General features: G+C 41.1%; 1 long non-coding RNA gene across 3 annotated transcripts in view; it reads right to left on the bottom strand.

Moving 5' to 3' along the window:
* Positions 1-25,135, bottom strand: part of LOC147375131 (uncharacterized) — a 55,051-nt gene that overhangs the window by 9,934 nt on the left and 19,982 nt on the right. For 2 of the 3 annotated variants that reach the window (XR_015157332.1, XR_015157321.1), the window contains 2 exons: positions 1,919-2,015; positions 260-1,353 (listed from right to left, as the gene is read on the bottom strand). This is a non-coding gene — a long non-coding RNA (uncharacterized LOC147375131). Of the gene's footprint in view, positions 1-259; positions 1,354-1,918; positions 2,016-23,784; positions 23,978-25,135 lie in introns of those variants that run through there. The other variant, XR_015157318.1, reaches the window with a different exon arrangement.

Genomic DNA, 25,135 nt, shown 5'->3' with positions numbered 1-25,135 from the left:
TCAACTCTCTTTGTTACTGCTCACAGGCCACATTCTAAGGAGACATGGCTAAGAGTTCATCCAGCAAAAGACAGGATTATTCTGGGATGGAGAGGATGATGTTGAGGCATAAGGGAAGTCTGGTTGATGTGGGCTTTATGATATAAATGCAAAAAGCATGGGCTCTGGAGTTAAGACCTGGGTTTGATTTCTACCATCATCATCACTTACCAACCATGTGACCCAAAGCAAGTTTCTGATCCTCAGTTCATTTTCTTACCTGTAAAATGTGAAGAGTACCAACTTGGCAAGGTTACTAGGAAAAAACGAAAAGTTCAGTCTGTTCTGCTCCAAAAGTTGAGTCTGTTGTGCTCCAAATTAGCTCCAAAGCTAGTTTCTCAAACAAACTAGTTCTTTCGTGACTGGCTTATGGGGAAATTATGCCACTATTATTCAAAAGTTGTACTGGCTCAGACATAATTTTCCAGAACGTTAATGCTTTGCACCACCAACTAACAACATCTGAATTTAAATAAACTAACAGACTGAATGCAGCAAACTAAGGGATAAATGTGTATGACCCATCTTGCACATGATAGCTGTTTTTTCCACATTCTTCCTCTTGGCCACAGCTTTGTCATGGAAACAAATGATGTGAAGTTGTCCCAATATTTGTGTATCTTGCTCTCATCTCCATAATTCACCTACATCCCTTTTTTATATCCCATTCATCAAGTTACCTCAGCTTTGTAGGCTAAAGTCCTAAATTCGTCAAGGTATTTATTTATTCATTAGGAGTTTAGCATATCTTTTTAACAATATTAGTATATTTATTAGGATTATCTTTGCATTGCTTTTCACAATATTAATTCTTCAATCCAAGAGCATGGGATATCTTTCCATTTCTTTGCATCACCTTCAGATTTCTTCCTCAGTGTCTTATAGTTTTCTGAGTATAGGTCTTTCATCTTCTTGGTTAAGTTTAATCCTAGGTATTTTAATTCCTTTTGATGCAATTTTAAACAGGATTTTTTTTTACTTTCACTTTTTAATATTTATTATTAGCATCTGGAAAGGCAACGATTTCTGTACATTAACCTGTATCCTGCAACTCCACTGAATTCATCAGTTCTAATAGTTTTTGAGTGGAGGCTTTAAGGTTTTCTATACAAGTATCATGTCATCTGCAAATAGTGAGTGATAGTTTTACTTTTTCCCTTCCAAACTGGATCCTTTTTATTTCTTTTTCTTGTCCATTTGTTAAGGTTTTGATATTTGCAAATGCACACACAGTGACTTTACCACACTGCCACTGGGCCAACACAGATGGTAAGCTTTCATCAACTTCAAGGAACACTCCACTTGCAAAGGAATCTAAAACATGAAAAAATGTGCATGAAAAAAATCAATTAGAAAATCAACACAATAACATTTTTAACCCTTATAACAACCCTATGACAGAGGTACCACTATTATCTTACTTTTGTAAGTGAACTAAAGCACAGAGAGGTTAAGTAATTGGCCCACGATCACAGAGTTAATCAGGGTTAGAGCTGATTAACAGAGTTTAAAGCCAGGAGTCTGGTTCCAGACCCTTTTAAGTGGCCCTTGACTTCAGGGCTCTATACCCAAAACCAATACAATATTGTAAAGTAATTAGCCTCCAATTAAAATAAATTGGAGGCTAATTAAAAAAAAAACAAAAACTGAAGACTGTTTAAAAAAATACAAATAAATAAATAAAATACCCAAGCCACACACATTTATACTATTCACCCAAGGCAAACTACATAATGCAGGTCATCATCAGAAAACCTCAAGGCCTCCAGCTAGGTTTTAAGGAATTTGAATACCTGTATAAAAGGCCACTAATTTACCATATCTTAAAAATCAGAAATGTTAGTTCATTCTTCTGGCTGTTTGTTCTTTAAACCCTCACCTGGGTACATTTTCCTTCGGAGCATCAACTCTCTTGAGACCCAGTGCTCTCCACTGTTCCAGCCTGGAGAGAAGTGCGCCTTTAGAAAACAGGATACCTGCATACGGGGAAAGACAAAGGATATAGCTTTCCCAGTGCGCTGTTTCTAGACCCAGGGGTCAGGGACAAGCTGAGATAACTGATCATGCCAAGCAATTTAAATCACCACTAATTAGTCTTAAATGAAATACTCCACCTTAGACAATTTGGACTTTTTTTCCTTTGAAAACCTTCAGTTAATATCTATCTTCCCCTATAAAACTATAAGCTCCTGAGAGCAAGAGCCAGGTTGCTTTTCTCACCGTTAACATCCCCAGCACTTGGAATGGTGGATGGCGCAAAGCTTTAAAACTAAATAAAAACTGAAATAATCTTTAAAGACACTTACTCAGGCAAATTTACTTTGTAAATCAAGAACATAAGGAAATGGAAATTTTTATGTAAAAATTGCTAAAGGGACTTCCCTGGTGGTCTAGTGGTTAAGACTTTGTGTTAACCACTTGGGGAACTAAGATCCTGCATGTCACTCAGCATTGGGAAAAAAAACACGCTGCTAAGGTTCTGTGGAGATCCGACCAGTCCATCCTAAAGGAAATCAGTCCTGAATATTCACTGGAAGGACTGATGTTGAAGCTGAAACTCCAATGCCATCTGATGCAAAGAACCAACTCATTGGAAAAGACCCTGATGCTGGGAAAGATTGCAGGCAGGAGGAGAAGGGGACGACAGAGGATGAGATGGCTGGATGGCATCACTGATGCAATGGATATGAGTTTGAGTAAACTCCGGGAGTTGGTGATGGACAGGGAAGCCTGGCACACTGCAGTCCACGGGGTCGCAAAGAGTCGGACATGACTGAGCAACTGAAATGAACTCAAGGTTCTACGGAGTTTAAAAAAAAAGACATTCTGCAAGAGCTTAAAAAGAACAGATAGAACAACATAGATCCCTCCAAACTTGAGTCAACCAAATACACCAAAGGTTATCAGATATACCTACCCCTCATAGCAACCCCCCAAATCTTCTGACATCACACTGGTTTTTGTTGTTCAGTCGTTCAGTCATGTTCGACTCTTTGAGACCCCATAGACTGCAGCACACCAGGATTCCCTGTCCTTCACTATCTCCCGGAGTCTGCTCAAACTCATGTCCATTGAGTCGGTGATACTATCCAATCATTTCATCCTCTGTTGTCCCTTCTCACACTGTTTACATATACTTTTTATTACTGTAACAGACACATCCACTCTCCCTCAACCAAGTTCCCTGGCTGCCTATGACTGAAACTATGAAGCCAGAGGTAAACTCAACATCCAGAGCTGACCGGCACAGGGGCCAGAGTCACTCCAAAGCACAGAGCAGGTACTTGATACTGATTAATCAAGAGCCAGCCCAGGGACTCACAGATGGGGCAGGGAGCCAATCATCTTTGCCCCAGCCAAGTTTTCCTAAATACAAATGAATAAAGCTCTAGGGTAGAAAATCATTTTGTATGTCATTCAAGTAGAAACTGTTTGCCTATGGTACAAGATGAGGACAACACAGCAATCATAAGATGCACAGAACGGCTGTCTAAATTCATCACACATTTTAATCAGAGTATAATTGCTTTACAATGTCGTGTTAGTTTCTACTGTACAACAAAGTGAATCAGCTGTATGTATACATACATCCCCTCCTTCTGAGCCTCCCTCCCACCACCACCCCATCCCACCCGTCTAGGTCATCACAGAGCAACATAAGTTCATCACACTTTAACTACAGAAGTATCCTGGGATCCCCAGATCACTGAACTAGAAGTTATATAATTATTGTCAGCATTTCTATTTGAATATTTATGAATTGAGTTAGTCTCAAGGCTTCACCCCTTGACTGGAATAAACCTGGTCAACCATCACCTGTGGGTCTTGGATGGCATCTCCCTGTCATGGAAACTCTGGGACTCCCAGAGCCATGGCCCTTCCCCTCATACCTTCCCCTTGTATTAACTCTACTCTAATCCTGCTTTGGTCCCATGTTTTTATTCTCCTTTTCTGAGTTTGGAAGTCTGAGAAATTTATAATTCCTTCCAGCCCTGGATCTTGTAGTCTAGTGAATCAGGATAAGTTCTTAAAGTCCACAGAAAATTTTTACAAAAAACACATACTTCCATCAAATCAAAACCTCCAAGATGAAACTGGAAAAACTCTCCAGGTATGTGATGGAAACCTTGATTCAGAATAGTTAAAATGGTGGCTACAGATTGTTAGTCTGCAGGCAAACTTTATCTGGGAAATACTAAAGGCAATTAAGGGTAAGTGGCAATGCAATGGGTGATTTCCTCAACACACACTCACCTGAAATGCTCCTCCATACCCACTGCATGTATTAAGCATTTCCTAGTGAGGATGGAACAATTGGATTTCATCTACCCCTCCAAAATCTTTATCTACTCGTTTTTCTCTTCTGCCAAATCCATCTACCAAACAAGGAAAAAAAAAAAAAAAACAAATAGAACACACTAATGTTTAAACACCAAACATAAGTTGGCATAGTGTTTGGGTGTCTATAAATGCGTGTCCATGAATAGTAAAGTGTGCCATCCTCCCTTACTTCCTAGAAGACATGGGTTCAAAACGTAGTTGTTTAACTGTTAAGCATTATTGTATCATGACAGGAAGATGAAAAAATAAGACACCTACCCCTTTCCATAGCTGAAGTCCTACCTGAGCTTCCCAGGGAGGCTGTGAGATAGTTGTGAAGTAACACATAAACCCAGAGGGGTGGACCTTGAGCTCAAGTCACCTCTTGCTTTGTTTTACATCAAAATATCCACAAGGAAGACTGGAGACCATTTGTGGCCTAGGAGTTTTCACCTCAAGTTTCAGAAAATCTAACTTCAGAGCTCAAGCAAAATTTCTCCTCTGCCTGTTGTTTAAAAAGCATAGCAAGATTGTGGTACCATGGAAAAGCAGAGAATAATCCTGGTACAGGTCAAAGTCCATGAAAGGGACAGAATTACTTGTGCATCTTTGTATCCACAGAACTAAATTCAGTGACCTGACTCTTAATAAATGCTTAAAGGATGGATGGATGGGTACATGGATGGACAGATGGTTGAATACATGGCATCTGCCAGAATAAGAGATGTGTACGGAACAGAAAACTGCAGTCTCTGAAGGAATTCAAAAGCAGGTATGAAACTAACTTCTTCTTGAGGTCTCTTTGTTTCACCTGAGCACAGAATACGGTCTCCCTCTCAGCTGTGACCTACCATGATCCAAATCTGACCTTAAAAAGCAAAGGAAGACAGGAAAGGAATGGGAAGAGGGACCACAGCAAGACAAAGGTTAAGGAATCTATTTCCTGACATGCTGGTGCACAGGAATGATACATAATAAAAATCTAAGAGAATATTTTCAATACTTACTCAACAAAAATTCCATGTGATAAGCAAACTTGGTATTACAGTTTAACTGGCAGGGTGTTTTTTCTTCAATTCAGTTCAGTCGTTCAGTCATACCCGACTCTTTGCAACCTCATGAATCACAGCATGCCAGGCCTCCCTGTCCATCATCAACTCCCGGAGTTCACTCAGACTCACGTCCATTGAGTCAGTGATGCCATCCAGCCATCTCATCCTCTGTCGTCCCCGTCTCCTCCTGCCCCCAATCCCTCCCAGCATCAGAGGCTTTTCCAGTGAATCAACTCTTCGCATGAGGTGGCCAAAGTACTGGAGTTTCAGCTTTAGCATCATTCCTTCCAAAGAACACACAGGACTGATCTCCTTTAGAATGGACTGGTTGGATCTCCTTGCAGTCCAAGGGACTCTCAAGAGTCTTCTCCAACACCACAGTTTAAAATAATGCATATGTAAACCTGACAATTTGCTGTTAGTTGCAATCCAATTTCTTTGCATACTTAGCCACTCAGTCGTATATGACAATTTGCCCATGGCCTGTAGCCCTCCAGGCTTCCCTGCTCGTGGGATTTTTCAGGCAAGAATACTGGAGTGGGTAGCCATTCCCTTCTCCAGGGGATCTTCCTGACCCAAGGATTGAGCCAGGGTCTCCTGCATTGCATGCAGATTCTTTACCATCTGAGCCACCAATTTCATTAGAAGCACCCAGAAGATCATCAGCTTTGGAGCCCATCCACACTTCCGCTTAAGCACTGCCTTCTGATGTCTGGATTAAACTGAAGCTCCAGAAGTGAGAATTCCCCCTCCTCAGGCCTTGGACATAGATGAACTCAGATAACCCAGTCACTGGCTCAGCACTAGCCAACAAAATTATTCTTCAAATAACTTGGCTCTCAAGTTATTTCACTGGTACAAGGCCTGACATAATCTGGATCACCCATTTAGAAAAACAAATTCTAGAGAAAGTGTCTGGTGACCTTAACTGAGACATTTCTGGTCAGGGTTTTAGGAGAACAGAGGAGGGCTCACCACCCATCAAGGAGAAATTAAAGACAGCAAAGATTATTGTTTGCACAATAAATAGAAAAGACATAAAAACCTTCCTTTTTAAAAACAAGCTATCTGGGGACTTCTTTTAAAAAACAGGTCCAGTAGTGAAGGCTTTGTCTTCCAATGGAGGGGGTGCAGGTTCAATCCCTGGTTGGAGAGCTAAGATTCCACGTGCCTTGCAGCCAAAACACCAAAACATGAAACAGAAGCAACAATTCCCTGATGGTACAGTAGATAAGAATCTGCCTGCCAATGCAGGAGACACGGGTTCGATCCCTGGTCCAGAAGGATCCCACATGCATTGGAGCAGCTAGGCCAGTGCACCATAGCCACTGAGCCTGCACTCTGGAGCCCAGGAGCTGTGACTACTGAACCCACGTTTCACTACATGAGAGTCACTGTGGCGAGAAGCCCCGCGCATCACTGCTGGAGAATGGCCCCCTGCTCACTCCAACCCCAGTGGAGGCTGCGCAGCAATGGAGACCCAGCACAGCCAAAAATAAAGTAAATATTTTTTAAAAATCTGCTCTACATAGAAACCATTAGAAATGGGGTCCCCCACCCCTGCCCTGCCCGCTTGCCTGGATGTCAACTTCAGTTCCTCCCTTCCCCTCAGACTATATCTCATCAATCACCAGGTCTTGCTGATGCTTCCTCCTTGGTATTTCTTACATTTAACTGCCTCTTTCTGTCCACGTTGCCCCCAGTATATTTATGTAAGTAGAGCAATAGTGTAGATTACTGGTCAAGACAATGGGTTTCAAAATTAGATACACCAGGATTAAAAAACCCAGCTTCTGAGTCATCATGTGTGTGTGACCTTGAGCAAACTGCTTACCTGGTTTACACCTCAAGTTTGCCACATATAAAACAAAGATAACAGTAATCTCATAAGCTGTTGAGAGTATTAAACAATATAACATTCATAAAGTATTTTGATAATGCTGCTGCTAAGTCATATCAGTCGTGTCCGACTCTGTGCAACCCCACAGATGGCAGCCCACCAGGCTCCTCTGTCCCTGGGATTTTCCAGGCAAGAATACTGGAGTGGGTTGCCATTTCCTTCTCCAATACATGCATGCTAAGTCGCTTCAGTCGTGTCCGACTCTGTACGACCCCATGGACAGCAGCCCACCAGGCTCCCCTGTCCACAGGATTCTCCAGGCAAGAATACTGGAGTGGGTTGCCATTTCCTTCTCCATTGTCTAAAAGGTAACCAAAGGTAATTAAACCCAGAAGCAAGCTGAGAAAAAAAGAAAAAAAAAAAACAAACCCTAAAAAAACCCAGAACTACTTCAATTACTCCTTTTTGAGCTAGTATTCCCATGCTGGTTCCAAGGGCGGGGAGAATTTCCTGACAGCCAAATGTACATCTTTGTTATAGATAAAGTTAGTTTTAACTCTTGGAGACTCTCACCCCCTTTTCACTAGATGATCAAGGTCAGGAAACCTACAGCAGAGTAAATCTTTCCCTTTACTCTAGGAAAATAATTTGCACATCATGCCCAGGAAAGTCCAACGGTCTGTTTCAGACTTTTTCAACAGAATTGTCGTAAGTGAAATTCTTACCCAGCACCATCTTTTCTGGCAATATATAAGCCACGTCTGACTATTCTCTTAAGTTCCCTTTTCTTACACTTCTACTCTGTCTAGAACAAAAATATTTCAGCTCCTCCAAGTTTCTATTCCCTCTTTTCCTGAGTTTATATAGAAGGAGTGAAGAGAATCTGTGGAAAAGAAGTTTCATTTCAAAAAAAATGTGCCAAAACTTTCCCCTAGGAGAGTTTCTCTTCTTTCTCAGTCAAGTGGACTGATGGGACACTATTTCATGGAGCTTCTCCAATTAACTTAAAATATTTGGAAGTAATATGCACAATATTAATATTCTTCAGGCTCTGACGCCCATCTTATGGCTCACAATGGTAAATTATTTGCCAGGAATTAAACATAAATAAATTTAGTAGGTAAAGAGGTGAAATTTGGCCCTGTGGGGCCCTGAAATAGATATTATCAAAGATAATAATTACAAAAGCAGTAAGAAGTGCTGAAATCAATTGTGACATTTGGTCTTCTGAATATATAATTTACAAATAAGTTACGTGGGGTGCCATTGCCTTCTCCAAGTTACAAATTATATAGTGGTATTTCATATAAAATATACACATCCATTCTACTCATGTATAGTTGAACAGCAGTAAGAATAAAGAGATAGACCACGCATATGAAAATGTCCCTATTTTGTTACAAGTACTTCTAAGTAATGCAAATAAACTCTCCCAATAAGGGTAAACTGAGAGGAATTTTCTTGACAGATAGCAATGTAAATTAATTCCACTGACCACAGGGGTTTCTTTTGCGTAGCCCTAGTTTCAGCTTGATCAGCTGATTTCATGAGCAGGCGTTAACTACAAATTTATAATATTTTTTTCTACACTTATTAACCCCACATTGGCAGAGGATTTCTTTCTCAGGCATAGTCCCAGCTTCATAACCAAAATCCCATGTTAGTTCTGTTCTTGCTTTCACATACCTGTCGCTGAAGTATTTTGATAATACTTGGCCATAAAGGATATCTTCAGATCTAGAATTAATCTCTCCCCTGGACTACTGAAACAGCCTTCTAATTGGCCTCCCTGCATGCATATTTACTTGTCTACCTAACTTTCCACTTTATTACCAATGTGAGTTTTCTAGAATCTGATTGTCACTCCCTACTTAAAAATCCTTCTATGGATCCTACTGCCCTCAGGATAAAGTCCAAGCTTCCTAGTGGTATACAAGACCCCTTTATTATCTGACCGCTGCCAACCTTCTCAACTTCAGTTCCCATCATTTACTCCGGGGACCACTCTCTGCAGAGCTAGACACGAGCAGGATCAGACTGTGAAGCTATTAAGATTTTATCCTATCTGTATTGACAAAAGCCCTCCAGGAGAATATGATCATAATTGCATAAATACAGCCTCAAAGCAAAACCCCTAAGTGTCAATGATCTCATCAACTAACATTGTTTTTGTTTTTTTTTTTTTTTGGTTAGAGTTATTCCTATGCATGTTGATATTATTGTAAACAATCTCTCTTTATATAAATTTCCCAATTGGTTTGGCACAATACAAAATAAAAATCACGTCGGAAGCTGTAACATAAAATTCGACCAACTTACAAGATACACACACACATGCCCCCATGAGTAGCATTTCTCTTACTATAATATGGACAATGTGATTTCCCTCACTTTCCTATATCAAGTTTTTTCTTAATATTTATTTTTAAGTGTATAACTTTCTAAATTTTTTCAAAAGAAAAATGCTTGAAGAATTTAAAAGAATATTAAAATTTGAATCCTAATGTAATTTTAATTCTAACCCAATAGTTACAATAATAGTGTTAATAGTAGCTAATGCTTGTTTGTTGTTGTTGCTGAGAGGCTGAATTTCCAAGTCTTGATGGGGAAATAAGATATTGCTATGAATTCTGGGACACACCCATTTAAGAGCATAGGAGCTCTTTCCTATTTTCACAATGAGCTGAAAACTGCCAATGCCTGCTCTAAGCAAATCCTTCCCTGTGCTAGCTGGGGAAGTTGGGTTAAGTCTTCATTTTCCACTTTATGTGTTTGGAGATGGCCTCCTTTCTCTGATACAGTCATGTGAAGAGCGATCTTTTACATAAGGTTCTGAAAAAGTAATAGATGATACAATCATATTAAAAGCCCCTCCAGCATCTTAAGGAACAAATACAAATTCATACATCCTGATCCTAACCCAGGAAAGTTCTTTACCAATGTCATACATACCCTTTCTCTAGAGAAATATTGATTTCACCTGCATTTAGAAAAGAGTTCTCTGATTTTCTAAAGATATCATTCTCAACTGAGACTTTTCTAATGAAATGGATGTTTTCATTTTTCCAATCAACCTTTACATGAATAATTTCTGATAAAATACAGCCAATTAGTAAATAAACATATGAAAAAGCATTAACAGTGGCAACCAAGGAAAAACAAATGACAGTAACATTCACTTTTTCCTAATGAGTGACAAGCTAATTTGGAAAGCAATTTGGTACATTAAAGTAAAATGTTTAAATACTTTGACCTCTCCTAGGATTTTATCCCATAATAGTAATCCAAAATAATGGAAAAGTTATTTGCACAATGATGTTTCATGTCCATCCAGCATACAGTAAAGTTAAAAGCCACATAAATGAATAAGTATAAGGAAATATTCATTCAATGGAAGAATATTAAACAGTAACTAAAATTTTTATTAGTGGATAAGATTTTCAAATGTTGATCATCAGTGTTCTTGTAGTTGAATGACAATGATGGTTTGTTTTAAAAGACTATGCAATGACATGGGAAATGGTTATGACACATTAAATAAGAATACAAGGTTAAAAGTTATATTGAGAGAAAAAAAGTTATATTGAGCGAAAAAAAAGTTATATTGAGCTATGACTGCAATTCATTCACTTTTACAGCAAACACATTACCTAGCCATATATAACCAGTTAACTGTTGAGTTAACATTCGAAATACAGTAGCCATTTCAATGTTGCTAAAATCCATTAGTTCTTTTTTTTAAATGTTTTTTACTGTGGCAAAAGTCACACAATATAAAACATACTATTCTAACCATAGTCAACTGTACCGTTTACTGGCACTAAGTACGTTCATGTTGCTGCTCAACTCTCACCACCATCCGCCTCCCTAATGTTAAGTCCTGCCCTCAAGGCCACAGAAGCGGAACCTGGAACCAAGGTCACCTCTGAACCTGACTGAGCCCTTTGGTGCATGCGTGCTACGTCACTTCAGTCATGTCTGGCTCTTTGCGACGCTATGGTCTGTAGCACACCAACTCCTCTGTCCATAGGACAGGCAAGAATACTGGAGTAGGTTGCCATGCCCTCGTCTGCCGGGAGCCGGCATATTGCATATTGAGTGCGTATTGCATATTGAGTGCAGCACTTTCCACAGCATCATCTTTCAGGATCTGGAATAGCTCAACTGGAATTCTATCACTGCCAGGAGCCAGCGTGAGGAGCTCCACCCATGACAAAGGTCATGAGGAAGGAGGCTCTGCATATGCAAAGGCGGGATCGAGCCTCAGGAGTCCCCCTGGAAATTCTCGAGTATCTACCCCCAAAACCAGAGTCTGCCTACTTTCTGCTTTGTGCTTTCACCTACACCTCTGACTTTACGGGGGGCTGTCCCCTACTACCTCTCTCTGAAAAATGAGTTAGCTTACAGCTCCAGTTAATAATTCCTGGGTGTGACACTGTTTAACCTACAAACTCCTTTGGAAATCCTCTAGCCTGCCTGAATAGGTTTTTCCGGCCACATGTGATTGTTCAGAGCCTCCCAACTGTGAGAGGCAGGAGATGTTCTAAACTGTCTAAACACAGATTCCTTTGAGTAGTTAAAAGATTGATTAGAAATTGTATTGGTGAAGGGTTTTTCACTTATTGGGCCAATGTTTGCTGCTAAGTCTCCATACTCCTTACCTACTGTGTCCTTGGCAGTGTATTGACTGATATAATGGGTGTATAGAAATGTAAGTAGTAGCCTCAATGTTTGTAACCTTGGACCCTTGAGTTAATTCTTTTCTTGATTGAGCCCACTTCACCTTTGCCCTATAGGAATGCAGCTTTGTCCAATGCTTTTTTGGAGGCTGGTGCCTGACTTTGGAATAATCACCTTTAGAGAAAGATAAGTTTCTTAAAATGTTAACAGGCCTCCTGGCCAGAAGATGATGTAAATCACCTGAACTTTTGCATATGAAGTTTGAAAGCCTGGCTTCAATTAGAACCAGGAACTGCTGTCCTTGCATGACTCCACCCCTTCCCCCATTATCCTCTATGCATAACTTAAGGTATAAAAACTACTTTGGAAAATAAAGTGCGGGCCTTGTTCACTGAAACTTGGTCTCCCCATGTCGCTCTCTCTCCCAAATTCTGGCTGAGTCTCCATCTGGAGCTCGGAACCCGCCATGCTTGCTAATTATGCCTGGGCTTCTAAGATCTGACCAGGGAGGCCTCAGTGTCTCCTCTCCTTCGGGAGAACGGAAAGACGCCTGCGGCCTACGTAAGTGGTGCAAACTCCTTGTCTTGAAGTTTTATTGGTCTCCAGCGTAAACCAAGCTATTCAGCCTCTTTTCTCCACTGAATTTTCCTACTGAGCTATCCTCATCCTATTACTCTTTATATCTTTGATAAATATTTAAATAAATAGGTCGCCTATGCCATCTCTCCTTCGAATACCCTGGATCAGCTGGGGCTGGACCCCGGCAGGCTCGTCGTGGGGATCTTCCCAACTCAGGGATCGAACATGCATCTTCTTGTGGCTCCTGCATTTCAGGCGGATTCTATACCACTGAACCACCAGGGAAGTCTGAGCCCTTTTGTGAAGGAAAAAGTGAAAGTGAAGTCGCTCAGGCGTGTCCGATTCCTTGCGGCCCCGTGGACTGTAGCCTACCAGGTTCCTCCATCCATGGGATTTTCCAGGCAAGAGGACTGGAGTGGGTTGCCATTTCCTTCTCCAGGAGATCTTCCCAACCCAGGGATTGAGCCCGGGTCTCCCTCATTGTAGGCAGACACTTTACCATCTGAGCCACTGGGTTAGTCTCATTGCCAAAAGCCCCTCTGATCACCACTAACAAGCTTCAGTTCAGTTCAGTTCAGTCGCTCAGTCGTGTCCGACTCTTTGCTACCCCATGAATCGCAGCATGCCAGGCCTCCCTATCCATCACCAGCTCCTGGAGTTCACCCAAACTCATGTCCATCGAGTTGGTGATGCCATCCAGCCATCTCATCCTCCGCCGTCCCCTTCTCCTCCTGCCCCCAATCCCTCCCAGCATCAGGGTCTTTTCCAATGAGTCAGCTCTTCTCATCAGGTGGCCAAAGTATTGGAGTTTCAGCTTCAGCATCAGTCCGTCCAATGAACACCCAGGACTGATCTCCTTTAGGATGGGCTGGTTGCTGACTCCCAATTAGGCTAAGGTGCCCACTCCAGTAAACACTCTATTGTGCCCCAATCAATCACCTAACACCAACCTTCCAGGAGTAATTTTCTTTGTCTTGAGGTTATAAAAATTGGCTATTTACCCCCCAAAACTGTCAACTCAGGAAGTCGGCCCACTGTGCTCCCAGTGTCCACATTATCTCTGCTCTTTGTTCTGAATAAACTCACTACCTTCTGAAATGCTCTGTGTCTGGAAATTATTTTCCAATCCATGCTCGGGATGCCTCAACACCTAATTTTTTACCTTCCTAAATGGAAACTCTGTCCTCATTAAACATCAACTCCCCATTCCCCTCCCCTACCCCACTCCCACCCTCTTGTCTGGCATCTACCAGTATACTTTCTGACTCCACGAATTTGACTATTTTAGGTATCTGCTGTAAGTGGAATCAAACAGGATTAGCCTGCACCTAATGCATATTGAAAAGCATTTTTAAATTTTGTATATATATTTATTTATTTTTGGCTGCACTGCATCTTTGTTGCTGCATGCAGGTTTTCTCTAGTTGCTTCAACTGGGGGTTTCTCCAGTTTCAGTGTGAGGGCTTCTCATTGCGGTGGCTTCTCTTGCTGCAGTCCATGGGCTCTAGGCCCATGGTCTTCAGTAGTTGTGGCACACGGGCTTAGTTTCTCCGAAGCATGTGGGATTTTCCTGGACCAGGAATTGAACTCATGTCTGCTGCAATGGCAAGGGGATTCTTAACCACTGGACCACTAGGGAAGTCCCTGGAACGCATGTTAATATATGTCCTACAAACAGATATTACCATTTTCCCCTCTATGCTATAAGTAGGTTCTCATTAGTTATTTTATATATACTAGTATATACATGTTTTTAAAGAAAACTGGTTTAAATGCACCATTCAAAAAACAAAGATCATGGCATCCAGTCCCATCACTTCATGGCAAATTTGTTGTTCAGTCTCTCAGTCATGTCTGATTCTTTGCAACCCCATGCATTAGCAGCATGCCAGGCTTCCTTGATCTTCACAATCTCCAGCAGTTTGCTCAAACTCATGTACACTGAGTCAATGATGGCATCCAACCATGTCATCCTCTGTCATCCCCTTCTCTTCCTGGCTTCTCTTTCCCAGCATCAGGGTCTTTTCCAATGAGTCGGCTCTTTGCATCAGGTGGCCAAAGTATTGGAGTTTCAGCATCAGTCCTTCCAATGAATATTAAGGACTGATCTCCTTTAGGATGGACTGGTTAGATCTTCTTGCAGTCCAAGGGATTCTCAAGAGTCTTCTCCAACACCACAGTTCAAAAGCATCAATTCTTTGGCGCTCACCCTTCTTTATAGTCCAACTCTCTCATCCATACATGACTACTGGAAAAACCATAGCTTTGACTATATTGTTGGCAAAGCAGTGTCTCTGCTTTTCAATATGCTGTTTAGGTTTGTCATAGCTTTTCTTCCAAGGAGCAAGCATCTTTTAATTTCATGTTTCCAGTCACTGTCCATAGTGATTTTGTAACCCAAGAAAATAAAGTCTGTCACTATTTACATTGTTTCCCTGTGTATTCGCCATGAAGTAATGGGACTGGATGCCATGATCTTCATTCTTTGAATGCTGAGTTTTAAGCCAGCTTTTTCACTCTCATCTTTCAGCCTCATCAAGAGGCTTTTTAGCTCCTCTTCACTTTCTGCCATAAGGGTGGTGTCATCTGCATATCTGAGGTTATTGATATTTCTCCCAGCAATCTTGATTCCAGCTTATGCTTCATCCAGCCCAGCATTTTCACATGATGTACTCTGCATATAAGTTAAATAAGCAGGGTGACAACATACAGCCTTGACATACTCCTTTCCCAATTTTGAACCAATCTGTTGATCAATGTCTGGTTCTAACTGTTACATGGCAAATAGATGGGGAAAAAATGCAAACAGTGACCGAAGAAGCTCCTAAGCACTTCCCAAAGCCAAACTTGCACCAAAAAAAAAAAAAAAAAGGTCATGGTCATGGGTGATCTGCTGCCTGTTTGATCCACTACAGCTTTCTGAATCCTGGCAAAACCACTATATCTGAGAAATATGCTCAGTAAATCAATGAGATGCGCCAAGACGGCAATGCCTGCAGCAGATATTGGTCAATAGAAAGGACGCAATTCTTCTCCACAATAATGCCTGACCGCACATTGCACAACCAATGCTTCAAAAGTTGAACGAATTGGTCTACGAAATTTTGCCTCATCTGCCATATTCACCTGACCTCTCACCAACCAACTACCACTTCTTAAGCATCTTGACAACTTTTTGCAGGAAAAATGCTTCCACAACCAGTAGGAGGCAGAAAATGCTTCCAAGATTTCATTGAATTCCAAAGCATGGATTTTTATGCTAAATAAACAACCCTATTTCTCATTGGCAAAAATGTGTTGATTTTAATGGTTTCTACTTTGATTAATAAACATGTGTTTGAGCCTAGTTATAATGATTTAGAATTCTTGGTCCATAACTGCAATTACTTTGGGACCAACCTAGTAGTTCTCCAACCAGGGATGGAACCCAGGCCCCTGAAGTGGAAGTTCAGAGTCCTAACTAACCACTGGACTGCTGGGACATTCCTTGCTCTAATCTTTATTATTCCCTTCCTCTCAGTAACTTTAGTTTTAGTTTGTTCATTTTCTAATTCCTTAAATTGTAAAGTTAGGTTGTTCACTGGAGATCACTCTTTTCTTACTGTAGACATTTATAGTTATAAACTTCTCCTTAGCACCGCTTTCACTATATCTGATAAGTTTTTTCTTTTAATGTTAAAGATTCAGGTATGACTGACATAAGTTTTGACATGTGTTTTTGTTTTCATTCATCTCTAAATATTTTCTAATTTCTCTTGTGATTTCTTCTTCGATCCACTGATTGTTTGAGTGTGTTAATTTCCACAAATCTGAGAATTTTCCCATTTTACTTGTTACTGATTTCTAACTTCATCCTGCTGTGTCAACGAAGATACTTCGTATGAAATTTCAAATCCCCTGAGACTGCATCTGAGGCCTAACATACACTCTGTCCTGGAAAATGCCCCACATGCCCTTGAGAAGAATGTTATCCTGCTGTTGTTGGGTAGAGCATGCTGTATATGTTGTTAGATCTAGTTGGTTGATTGTGTTTTGTCTTCTTTTTCCCCCATCTTGTCTGGTTGTTCTTATCGTGACTTTAATTCCAAGACAGTTTGCTTTTATTTCCGTTCTTGCCAGCCCACATTCATGCCTATAACTGGCAATACAGTTTTATACCAATTCTTATCTAACCATAAACAGAATCACAAGGAGCAAGATAATTTCTAAGACGACAGTCTATTTTTGGTCTTGCCTAATCATGTGTTTCTTCTGTTTCAAGAACCCTCTTCGCTTAATACTAGAGTTCCCAGGCACATCATCATCCATTTAATCTTAATTATGTGTGTCATAGAGCCTGCTCACCGCTGTCCCTTGGACTGTTCTCCTTTGCATCTTGAGACTCTATTCTAATTCAATCTTGAATTTGACAAAATATTTTCCTTAGGTAGAGACCATGTGTGGTAGTTTTTCTGAATCCTTGTATGTTTGAAAATGTTTTCCTTTGAAACAAACCCACAGGTATAGAGAACAAACTAGTGGTTACCAGTGGGAAAAGGATGGAGGGCCAGTATAGGGATGGGAGATCAAGAGGTGCAAACTATTGGGTGTAAGATAAGCTACAAGAATGTATTGTACAACACAGGGAAAGTAGCCAAAATTTTGTAATAACTAAATGGAGTATAACTTTTAAACTTGTATAAATACACTTATGGAGGAGAAACAACTAAATTTTTTTTTAAAGAAATAAAAATGTTTTGTTTTGTTTTTGTACTGCCAGATGGATCCTGTCCTTGCTGGATTTAGTTAGGATTATTTAATCACAGAGCCTATTTCCCTCAATAATCTGTAGACATTCAACTACGTTTTCTCTTTAACTGTTATAAAAGAAATATCCAGGGCTTCCCTGGAAGTACAGTGGCTAAGAATCTGCTTGGACATGCAGGGGACACAAGTTCAGTCCCTGGTCTGGAAGATTCCACGTGCCGCGGAGCAGCTAAGCTTATGCACCAACTTCTGAGCCCAGGCGCTGCAATTACTGAAACCTATATCTAGAGCCTGTGCTTACAACCAGGGAGCCCACAGCAATGAGAAGCCTCTGCACAAAGAGCGTCTCCCTGCTCACACAGCTTGACAAAGGCTGAGTGCAGCAACGAAGGCCCGGTGCACCCAAAAAATAATAACTATTATAAGATGAAAAGAAAAGAAATATCCAACGTAAGTCAGAGTCTTTTTTCCTTCTGTAGGTAACCTGATCTTTTTATAAGAGTTTGTAAGATTTTTTTTCTCTTGATCCTTAAAATTTAGTGTCTTTTTGCCTTTGAAAAAAAAATCATGCCTAAGATTAGCTGAGCGCTTTACATCTAGAGGCTCCCTTTTCTTAAAATCCAGGAGGTTTTCATCTAAAATCTCTCTTTTCCATCTGATTGTCTATACTCACACACATTTTTCACATATAGGCCAAAGGACTGGAATTTGTCTGGGTTTTTCAATGGCCAAGTAAGCCCACATTCAACTGGACAAAGCTGTATTTTTCTATTTGTGCTTAAGTATGACTTCTCTATTTTCCTTTTCTACACTCTGTAATTCCTATTATTAGCATGTTCAAGCTTCCCAGTCCTATCATTGAGTCAGCCATAATTTTTCACTCATGATTTCAATTTCTTTGTATTTTCACTCTGCATCATGAGAATTTTTTAATTTAAGCATCAATCAGAATGTTAAATTAGTTCTCATCTCTGATCATAGTTCTTAATTAATTTGACTTTTTTTTTTTTTTGCTTGTTTTTTTTTTTTTTTTTTTTTCGCTGTGCTGCACAGCTTGTGGAATCTTTTTTCCCCAACTAGTGATTGAACCCGGGCCACCACAGTGAAAGCACTGAGTCTTAACCACTGGACCGCCAGGAGATTCCTGACAAGTTTTTTAATTTAGAAATTATGTCTTGCAGTGCGGGAAAATCTTTGTTGAAGTTTAGTTGTATCACCCTCAGAGTTCTTACTGTACCTTTGTTTCAATTTATCGCTCATGGGCTCCACCTCAAGAGGACCCTCTGTTGTGATTGCTCAGCTTTGTCTCTCTCCTCTAAGATACTGTCCCCTTTGAATGGACGACAATTCATGTGTGAGCTGGGGATTCCCATGTAGGTCTGACAATCCAGCAAAAGGTGAAAGGCATGCAAGTTTGTGTTTTGAAAAGCCAATAACAAACTGGCTGGTAATAATGACCACTCCTTTGCTTTCTGGCCTTCTCGGGTATAAGTTAAGACTACCAAAAACAAAAAAAAAGACTACTGTTCATCTCTCAGCTGAACTTACAGGTACCACCCACCTTCCAAGATTGCCAGCAAGATCAGACTTCCCCCAAAGACCACACATAGCAGGAAATAGAGCAAATTAAAAGCTTGATCACTCTCACTTAAAAATTTAACATCATGAGCGAAAGGCTTCATTAAACAAAATTAGAATAAACAACATATACTGAAGAAAGATTTGTAATATATGTTAGAATATAGATACCATTAGCACATAAATAAAGCACCCAAGTCAACGGAAATAGCTCTATATCCCACTTTTTAGATGAGCGTTCCTTAATTCAACAAACAAGACATACAAATGACCAATAAAACATGGAAACATTCAGATTCACTAGTAAAGAAGTATAGACATAAGCAACAAGGTATCATTTTTCACCCATTAAACTGGCTCTTCTTTTCTTTGGGATAATAGTAATGTTGGCAAAGGTGGAGTGAGAAGGATGCTCTCATGTTGGCAGAAGTACATATATATTGATACATTTGGGGGGAAGCCATTTGGAAGCAATTTTATGTATAAGAAACCTTAAAGCATGCACACCCTTTGTAGTTAGTGTTGCTTTTGCTTGTCTGGCAATGGCACCTTAATTTTCTTTGAGGAAATACAGGCCTGGTAGGATTTTCAATCAGTCCCCTCTGCTCCCTTGCTCAAGAGGAAGGCACATAAGCCAAGCTAAGTCCACCAGATTCTCTTTCCTAGGAATCTGAATCTTGAGATGACGATGATGACTGCTAATAGTAGTAGTAACATCTACTGAATTCTCACTCTGTTCTAGGCACTATATTGTGCGTTTTATAGCTTTGTAAACAACTCTATGAGTGAGGTACAATTACTATGTCTGTTTTGCAGATGGGACTAATAATACTAATTATATTATTAGCATAATAATTAGTATAATACTACTACTGCTAATATTATTATTGCTAATAAGATTACTATTACTATGATATTACTACTACTATTAATATTATTAGTAGTTACTAATAATATTCACCAAGACCAATAATCACTGAAGACATCTTAAAGATACTGTATTCATTATCTACTGCTGCAAAACAAATTACACCAAAACTCACTGGCTTAAAATGACAACCATTAACCTTGAAGTTAACATAAGTCATGAATTCAAGTGGTCCTTAGCTGATGCTTCCTGCTCAGGGTCTCTCAGGATTGCAGTCAAAATGTCAACCAAAGCTACAGTCATATGAAAGCTTGACTGGAACTGAGGAATTACTCCCATGATGGCCCACTGACAAGGCTGTTGGCAGGAAGGACCCCACCACCCAGGGCCTCTTTTTAAGTCTCTTCTGAAGTGGATGCTCTCTGGAAGACATTAATGTAAGACATAGAGGTCTGCATGCTTTATGCTCATCCCAGAAGTACATCCACATAACTCTTCCCCAAAACTTTTGGTCTTATTCCTTGTTAGCCATTGATTAATTGACCAAGTCATGGTTCATGGCCCAGAAATTAGCATGTGAAGCTATCTTGGGCTACACCTCTATAGGAAATCATAGCCAAGTGTGTCACTTTTAGCTCTATCCACTGAGAGCATTCGCCTTCACTCTTTTGTCTTTCAGGACCATCCCTGAAAGGTCTGTAAACAGGAGCAGTCCTTTCTAGCATGCACCAGCAAATTACACTGAACCATCAGTGAACCAGCTCAAATCTTTTCATCTGCCATCAGTTGGTCATAGGGACCCCTTCATGATGTCATAGAATAAGCTGCATTGGTGGGTGACATGAGAGTCTGGGACACCTGTCTTTGTAATTTATTCATGACTCCTAAATGATTATTTTCATCAGACTTGCTGTGTCCACTCAGTCTTATGACTCAATGGACACGTAATGATCCAGTGAAATCAGTTCATGATAGGCAGCTATAATCACACAGTCTCTTGATATTCTGTGGTTAAACATTGTCTCTACCAAAGCCCAGTAGCAGGCCAGGAAATATTTTTCAAACTGAGAGTGTCTTTCCAGCATAGAAGTCATAGCCCTGCTTTAAAACCTAGAAATCTGCACAAGACTGTCCACTGGAATTTAGCAGTCTGCACAGTGTCCTCACCATAGACATAGACACCGTGGGCACTATCATATCTGCTGGTCAAATGGCTGACACACCAGAACGGCTGGCATCACAGCCTAGATCAGCTGCCAACCCTCTTTTCCATGATCCTTGTCAAACCAGTGGAGAAGGAAATGGCAACCCACTCGCATATTCTTGCCTGGAAAATCCCATGGACAGAGGAGCCTCGTGGGCTACAGTCCATAGGGTTGCAAAGAGTCAGGCATGACTGAGCTCAAGCACGAGTCAAAACTGGAAGTCTCCTGAGTCACCTGATAAAGGTCAAAGCAACATTCCCAAGTGTGATAAATGCTATTAATACCATCAAAATACAGCCAAGTGTTGTGCCCCTTTCTCAGCGGTGAGAGGTATGAGGAGCAACAATTTGTCCTTTCCCTTAGAAGGAATGTCTTCTCTAGGACAGGGGGTGGCCAAAACTGTCCACAGGCCAAATACGATCCTCCTCCTATTTTTGTAAATGAAGTTCTACTTGGAACACAGCCACATCCATTTGTTTTCCTATTGTCTATGGCTGACTTCACACCATAGTGGCAAAAGTGAGTATGGCGATAGGTACCTTATGTCCTGCAAGGGTTAAAATATTTATTAACCATCCCCTTAAAGATAAAATTAGCCAACTCCTGCTCTAAGACAAGAGGGTCCCTAAAATACTTTACCAAGTAGCAGACCCCTGAAACTTCATGAAGTTTATCTCCCATCTAGAGGGTATCTAGAATTCTTGACATTTCCTGCTCATGGGTCTATGAGTAGAAGGCCACTAATACAGTGAACGGGGTGCTGTATTCCCCGGTTCTGGTGCTCAGTGGTAGAGAATTCACCTGCAAACGCAGGAGACTTAGGTTCGATCCCTGGGTCAAGAAGATCCCCTGGAGAAGGAAGTGGCAACCCACTCCAGTATTCCTGCCTGGGAAATCCCATGGACAGAGGAGCCTGGTGGGCTACATTCCATGGGGTCACAAAGGAGATGGACATGATTTAGAGACTCAACAACAACCACAGTAGCAACAATATAGTGAACATCATGATACTCTGCAAAATTCCTGCAGACTATTATACCAAGTCAGAGAAAAGCAGAGCCAATTACCTTGGCCCAGAGGCAAAAGAGTGAACCTGTGCCTCTGTCTTTGCCATGAGTGCATGTCTGTATTCAGTAGCAGCCACACCATTCTATGACTGGGAACTACATTTCCTGGAATCCCCTTTCCTATATGGTTCCAGATTAGAATTTGCCAAATAAGAGAATTCACACAAGATTTGGAAGGTATAGGCAAAGTAGAAACCATTATTCTCTAGTGATTGCAGCCAAACACATGACTAGAAAAGAGTGTCACAAAAGCTTCACATAAACTCTTGAGAACTGCCCCCTTTGCCACTGTAGACCTAGAGGACTGGAGCCTCCCCGAGGTTCCTGAGACTGGCAGCGGTTTCCAGGCAAGCTTTTGAGAACCATGCACTGCTTGAAGAAGAGATCTGGTGTGTAATCTTCTCTGACCTTCAGCAACAGTTTCCTTGATTTCCACTCCCCCCGCTCGATGGGCTGTTTCCACAGTTGGGTAAGCCCCTAATTCTGTATTAAAGCCTTTATTCCCAGAATACATAGAATTGCTTCTATCTTCCTAACTAAACTCTGAAAGTCTTTAATGCTGCAAATAGTTCTGGAATTTGTTTTCCAATCTGTTTGGATGCAAAAGTAGTTGTGACCTCATTGATATTGGAAAAGGGGACACTACTAGTCCCTGGCACACAGTTACTTAAATGATCACCTGTAAGGTATTCAGTTTTTTACATCAAGTATGATGTTAACTGCGGGGACGTTTTTGTAGCTGGCCCTTGTCTGACTAGGGAAGTCCCTGTCTATTTCTGGCTTTTTGAGTGATTTTATCATGAAAAGGTATAAGGTTTTGAAATGTGCTTTTTTTGTTTTCCTATTTCTATTTAGATGATTATGTACTATTTGTCCATTATTCTGCTAATGTTGTGTATTACATAAATTTCGGGGTATTAAACCCACTTTCCATCCCTAGGATAAACTTCACTTGGCCATGTTGTATAAGCCTTTTTAAATGTAGCCAAATACAACTTGGTACTATTCTGTTAAGGATTTTTTGCATTTATATTCATTGAGGATGTGGTCCTGAGGTTTTCTGTTTTTGTGATGTCTTCTGTGTGGCTCTGGTATAAGAGTAATACTGCCTCATAGAATGAGATGGAAAGTGTTCCATCCTCTCTTATTTTTTGAGAGATTTTGTGAAAAATTGGTAAATATTCTCCAATAAATGACAGAATTTACCAGTGGGAAAAAATATCACCCGTAATTGGCTACAGTCAATGGCCTGTAGAAGGCAAAGCTCTGGAAGACCGAGTAGCTATAGTAACAGGGTGTTACGGAATACTCCCTCCAAGGTGAAGCATGTGGTTGCGTCAGGCACCTTCAGTCACAAAGAAAGAAGCGCATCTCTGCATTTGGCAGGCAGCTGGACAGGCTGATCAGCCCACAAGGCTGCCACAGGGAGGCAGTGTGGCATCTCTCAAAGTTCTCAGGCTTCAAACAAGTCCAAGTGGATACTGAGCCTATCTCCTCATATGTAAAACGATCATAAAAAACTTCTTCATGAGGTTATGGTGACTATACAAGGAGCTAACGTGAGAAACCCCTTTCAAGCACACATCCTTGGGTGTGGCCCCCACCACTTTGCAATCTGATGCCAGTCCAATGCCAAAACTTTCATCGACCCAGAATAAAAGCTGCCCCACAAGGATGGCAACAATTCTAATTTTTTCTAGTGTGTGTAGATACAGAAGTGCCTATGAAACACTAATGCAGAGTTTAAAGAAGAAGAATGCAACACCCTCCTAACTAGCACTCAAGTCAGAAACAGAATGTGGCCACTTACCTGCAAAATGACATCAGGTGAGAGGCAGATGCAGGCAGAAATCAACGAAGCTTCCACCCAGCGGCCTCAGTGGAACAGCCTCGCATTCAGTGAGACTGAGTGTGCACTGACTTTCCCGGAACCTCCAAACTCTGAAAGGACGAGTTGCGGTTGTTCCAAGTTCATCCCACCCCACTTCTGAGACAGGCAAGTTGCCAACTCTCCTCCTTGTTGGGACAAGTCACATTTAGAACACCAGAGGGCAGCCACTCCCCACGGATGGTGGTGCCCAGGAAAAAACAACAGCAGAACCAAGGGTGCAATGGGCCTCAGTCTCCCAGAGCCCTTCCGGTCCTCCTCCTGCTCAGGCCTGTGCCACACATCAGAACGGTGCAGTGTAAAGACCCATAGTGTTGGTAACTGGGAGACCTGAGCTTGAATCCAACTTTGCCACTTCCTATCTTTGACCTTGAACAAGTGACCTTACCTCTCCAAGTCAATTTCCTCACCTAGAAAAACAGGGCACAAAAATAGAACCTGCTTCACAGGATTACTCTATGACAAGTGAGATGGGTGAGTCCAAATACTGTCCAAAACAGTCATTGTTCTTGGGCATCCTAACTGTTCATCTACCTACATTCTCATCAGAGTCTTGGCAGGCAGAGTGGATAAATGTGATTCTCATTTTTCAGATAAAGAAATTGAGACTTAAAGGAGCTATCTGACCTGCAGGATAATGATGGCCAGAGTCACTTGATTTTTCTCAGCCTCTCTTTCTACCATTTCACAGTGATGGCAGCTGGCCTGAAGAGTTCAGTTCAGTTCAGTCACTCAGCCGTGTCCGACTCTTTGCGATCCCACGGACTGCAGCACACCAGGCTTCCCTGTCCATCACCAACTCCCAGAGCTTACTCAAACTCATGTCCATCGAGTCGGTGATGCCATCCAACCATCTCATCCTCTGTCATCCCCTTCTCCTCCTGCCTTCAATCTTTCCCAGCATCAGGGTCTTTTCAAATGAGTTAGTTCTTCCCATCAGGCGGCCAAAATATTGGAGTTTCAACATCAGTCCTTCCAATGAATAGTCAGGACTGATCTCCTTTAGGATGGACTGGTTGGATCTCCTTGCTGTCCAAGAGACTCTCAAGAGTCTTCTCCAATACCACAGTTCAAAAGCATCAATTCTTTGGTGCTCAGCTTTCTTTATAGTCCAACTCTTACATCCATACATGACTACTGGAAAAGCCATAGCTTTGTCTAGATGGACCTCTGTTGGCAAAGTAACGTCTCTGCTTTTTAATATGCTGCCTAGGTTGGTCATAGCTTTTCTTCCAAGGACCAAGCGTCTTTTAATTTCAAGGCTTCAGTCACC

Source organism: Bos grunniens, chromosome 3, assembly GCF_055505025.1.
Source record: "Bos grunniens cultivar Pamir isolate PY7600 chromosome 3, Bosgru_T2T1.0, whole genome shotgun sequence".
NCBI lineage: Eukaryota > Metazoa > Chordata > Mammalia > Artiodactyla > Bovidae > Bos > Bos grunniens.
The sequence above is the reverse complement of the archived record's forward strand: the minus strand, read 5'-3'. Positions and strand labels throughout refer to the sequence as shown.